General features: G+C 37.4%; 1 protein-coding gene across 4 annotated transcripts in view; it reads left to right on the top strand.

Moving 5' to 3' along the window:
• The first annotated feature begins 429 nt into the window (after positions 1–429).
• LOC107586580 (A-kinase anchor protein 6-like) overlaps positions 430–5042 on the top strand; it is a 148803-nt gene continuing 144190 nt past the window's right edge. For 3 of the 4 annotated variants that reach the window (XM_016274007.1, XM_016274009.1, XM_016274010.1), the window contains exon 1: positions 430–691. The gene's annotated coding sequence lies outside the window, so the exon portion shown is untranslated. Of the gene's footprint in view, positions 692–2825; positions 2828–5042 lie in introns of all 4 variants that reach the window. The other variant, XM_016274008.1, reaches the window with a different exon arrangement.

Raw genomic sequence — 5042 nt, forward strand, 5'->3', positions numbered from 1 at the left:
CCTCTCTCAAACATGACACTTTATTTATTTATTTACTTACGAGTTCTAGGGAGTGCCTCCACGTCGCCTAATTATTTGATTTAGTGTTGAAATGTTACCCATAAACGTGATATTTTGATATAAAACGATAATATATAACAACAAATTATATAAACAGCAATATTAAATGTTATTTGAATTTTTATTGTGTAAAGTGCTGTTCCATATGGCTTTAACTGTTCAAATATTGAAAATGATCATTTGATACCATCACTCTACCATGCTTCTACACAGTAGTTTTCGTAGGGAGAGAGAAAATAAGTGAGGAACTTTTAAGGAACTAATTGTATATATTAAATGACATTTAAAGTTACAATATACAAAATATGTGTACGTTCCTGCAAAACGACACCCCTTTCTCTGATGTAGTGCATCTGCTTTCACAGTTCTGCTTCCTCTCTCATCTGTAGCCACACCCACCGGGGGTCCCACAGCGTTAGCACCACCCCTCTCCAGCCAATGGCAGCGCAGCACGGCCACTCCATCACTCCTCAGTTTCCAAGGTAACTGGGCTGCTCTCCTGAAAGGCGCTACATCATCAGCATCCGTCCGGCGAGGGCTGCTCGAGGCAGGCCGCCCTGCAGTGGATCGTATAGCAGGCACCTCCCTCACACACCGCACTGGATGGAAAAATGGAGTAGATAGCGTTATGGTGAGTACCCGGCTTCTGTCTTCTTCTGCTATGGGCTGATGCTTTCTTATTTATTATTTAAAAAAGCAGGGGACATGGATGAGATATGATACTAGCAAGAGGGTTTACTCCATCTGAAGGCAAATTGTGGAGAGAGACAGCATTGTTGAAGCGGCCTGCTTAGGAAGGACCTGACGCATGCACAAATGCTATCCACAAGGGGGGCCAAACATACATAGGAGCCTTTAAAAGCCTGGAGGGAGGGTTGTTTTCTTTTTGCAATATTGCTATTTCTGTCTGTAAGGTCAGGAATGTGAGCGTGCCAGTGTTTATTCTTAACCCTCCTTACACTGAAGCGTGGCCCGGTGTTTTCAGCTCAATAGCCCTGCATGTTTGTTTGTTTTAAGCATGTTTCTAGGTGAATAGCTCATCTGGTGCATGTCTGTCTTTTTGATGCTGCAGGGTTTAACGGTGCATGTGGGCATGCAGGCACGCCTGTGTCATTGCTTGGTTCTCTCTCCTTTAGGCGCTGCCTCGTCACCTTGGGCCCAAACACACCCTGGAAGAGTGGCGTTGCATGACAGATGCTCTGAGATATTACAATTGTTTTGCTTTCTTCTTGATAAGGCTGCATGTGTGCGTCCTAAGGTGTGGTGTTGCACCACAGGCTTAGAATTAGCATCCATGTTTAACGTGGCCAAGTGAACTTGGAGGAAAGGGGAATTTGACTTTAAATGGAAAAGTAAACATGCTCAAGTTCTCATCATATGACAATATACATAACAATATATACATACTATTCGCTATGTGGAACACCTCTGTATATAGTAAAATTAAATAGTTTTTAAGGTAATACCATATTATCAGCATATCATTTAAAAACTGAAATGTTAATTTTGTGGTACTTGGAAAAAAATGTTTTTTGCTTTGATGACATCAGCATTCTAGCTGGTATGGAATCTGATGATCGTTATTTAGGATGATTCGATTTTTTTTTGTATAAAAAAAATATTAAAAACAAGAAAACACTGCAACATGCACTAACATAAAAAACATTCAAAATATGAATAAAAGCTATAAATATAAACTCATTCAAAATATTAATTCAATCTAATAGTATGTCAGTAACACTAATACACATAGAATGGATTGTTTCATTGTATTATTTCATCTTGTTTATTATCAAAATGTGTTTTATGTATATATTTATATATATATATATATAGAGAGGGAGATAAATATTTTTTTTTCAATAATTATTTGCAAAAATATGTATTTATAAATTATTTTACCCCAATGAAACAATCACTAAATAGACTAAAATGGTAAACATATGCATTGTGAATATTGTAATAAGAATAATTTAGCTTATTGCTAGCTTATTTAAGCACTTCTGTTACGTGTGGCTTAGATATGATTGAAATGTAAAAAAAACAAAAATTGAATAATTTTTCCAAACAAAAGAGTACACTCTAAAAAATGCTGGGTTGTTTCAATCCAACTTTGGGTCAAATATGGACTAACCCAACCGTTGGGTTAAATTTTTACATTAAATTTTGAACCCAAAAGTTGGGTTAGTCCATATTTGACCCAAAGTTGGGTTGAAACAACCCAGCATTTTTTAGAATGTATGTTGGTCAAACCAATTATTTACCTGTCTTAATATAATAAATAATACAGTGTACTATATTCCCAGTTTATGTAATCGTGTAGATGTAGAATCGATAGGTAGTAATAAATTACATTTTAGATGGATAAACAACTGAAAGGGAAGAATTAATGTAATAAATGCAGTAGATATAATGGATTTGAGTCTGTTGAAGTACTGACTTTTGATTATTTTATATTTGTCCTTTACGGTGTGCTTGTTTGTGTCTAGAAATTTCTTAAATCTTCTTGGACAACTGTGTATTTCAGTTGTGTAGCTTTAGGCACTGTTGCAGTTGGGTTTTGGGAAGCGATTCCTTTGTGATCCACCCCTCCCTCTCCCACGAGATCCCTGTTTTATTATGGTGATGAGGGTTTGTGCTTAAGCAGGGGGAGACGCTTGTCTCTGTCTGTGTTTGAGTGTGGAAAGCAGGGGTTGGGTGGCGAACAGAGCCCTCTTTTCCACAGCTTTGACCCCTGTTATATAGACCAAGAATTTTCTGTGTAGCTGTCTGCTTTTGTTGCACTGCAAGCCCTGAACACAAAAATGCTCTCTAAGCTTGTTATGACGGGGACCAGATGACCCAGAATTCTAGTGTTGGGTGAGATCTGTGATCTTGAGAGCTGAGGGCACAGCTAAGGCCTTTAGCAGGGTGTGAAATTAGCACAAGCATGCTGAAAATATTGTATAGTTTAGCAAACCTGTGCAGGGTAGCATGCTTTCATGGCAGATTCTGTTTCTTTAAATATCCTGACATTGTAAAGTGTAAATAAGCTTTTTAAGTGCCGAACCCAAATGCAATTTAAGTCTGACGTGAACTACGGTTTGTTTGTATTTGAAAGCTGTTTTAAATAATGATATGTTGTTGGCTTTTTATAGCTTGGTAATTTCCCGTTTGAACACAATGTGCAGTCAGTCTGTCTCTGTATCATGTCCGCACACTTCTGTCATCATTCAAACATAATGAGAGCAGCTGTCATCTAACATCACCACCCAGGGTGTGGCAGCAGCCGCTCGGGTAATTATTCTCTTTGAGCTTTGAAATATATTTTATAATGCTTTAAAAAAATGCTTACGTTGAATTTATCACCCTCAGTGTTGTTAAATGTTTCAATAATAACGAACAGTAGCGGAAAACTGTATTGAATCCAAATCAGTAATTCATCAATGATGTTTCCAATATAAATCGCTTTTCAACAATGCTGTGATATTAGCAAGGTCGTATATTATTTTAATGTGTGTTTGATGAAAAATGAAAATGTGCTGAAAATGTACTGTGGCCGTCCAAGATTTGGCTCATCAATGGATCCTCTGGAGTGAATGGGTGCCGTCAGAATGAGAGTCCAAACAGCTGATAAAAACATCACTATAAATAATCCACATAAATTCTGTCCATCAATTAATGTCTTGTGCAGTAAAAAGCTGTGCATTTGTAATAAACAATTCCATCATTGAGATGTTGACCCCTGTTATATAGACCAAGAATTTTCTGTGTAGCTGTCTGCTTTTGTTGCACTGCAAGCCCTGAACACAAAAATGCTCTCTAAGCTTGTTATGACGGGGACCAGATGACCCAGAATTCTAGTGTTGGGTGAGATCTGTGATCTTGAGAGCTGAGGGCACAGCTAAGGCCTTTAGCAGGGTGTGAAATTAGCACAAGCATGCTGAAAATATTGTATAGTTTAGCAAACCTGTGCAGGGTAGCATGCTTTCATGGCAGATTCTGTTTCTTTAAATATCCTGACATTGTAAAGTGTAAATAAGCTTTTTAAGTGCCGAACCCAAATGCAATTTAAGTCTGACGTGAACTACGGTTTGTTTGTATTTGAAAGCTGTTTTAAATAATGATATGTTGTTGGCTTTTTATAGCTTGGTAATTTCCCGTTTGAACACAATGTGCAGTCAGTCTGTCTCTGTATCATGTCCGCACACTTCTGTCATCATTCAAACATAATGAGAGCAGCTGTCATCTAACATCACCACCCAGGGTGTGGCAGCAGCCGCTCGGGTAATTATTCTCTTTGAGCTTTGAAATATATTTTATAATGCTTTAAAAAAATGCTTACGTTGAATTTATCACCCTCAGTGTTGTTAAATGTTTCAATAATAACGAACAGTAGCGGAAAACTGTATTGAATCCAAATCAGTAATTCATCAATGATGTTTCCAATATAAATCGCTTTTCAACAATGCTGTGATATTAGCAAGGTCGTATATTATTTTAATGTGTGTTTGATGAAAAATGAAAATGTGCTGAAAATGTACTGTGGCCGTCCAAGATTTGGCTCATCAATGGATCCTCTGGAGTGAATGGGTGCCGTCAGAATGAGAGTCCAAACAGCTGATAAAAACATCACTATAAATAATCCACATAAATTCTGTCCATCAATTAATGTCTTGTGCAGTAAAAAGCTGTGCATTTGTAATAAACAATTCCATCATTGAGATGTTTTTTTTTTTACTTCAAACAATTGCTTTTGGCATTATCTATAATATTGCTTTAAAAATAATTGCTTTGCTATTTCTTTAGGGTTATGGATTTTTAAATTACAGCCCCCAATCTGTTTGAGCTACGGACATGCACGATTCCTTCTACGGTGTTTATTTATTTATTTTATTTTATTCTTTATTTAACAGGGACAATGGGCCCCAGAATTAGCTACAGAGCTCAATTTCATCTGCTGCCCCCCCCCCCCCCCCCCCCTCAGCATTCTGACGCTACTT

The sequence above is a fragment of the Sinocyclocheilus grahami genome, unplaced genomic scaffold (assembly GCF_001515645.1).
Source record: "Sinocyclocheilus grahami isolate Dianchi unplaced genomic scaffold, SAMN03320097.WGS_v1.1 scaffold84.1, whole genome shotgun sequence".
NCBI classification, from domain to species: Eukaryota; Metazoa; Chordata; class Actinopteri; order Cypriniformes; family Cyprinidae; genus Sinocyclocheilus; species Sinocyclocheilus grahami.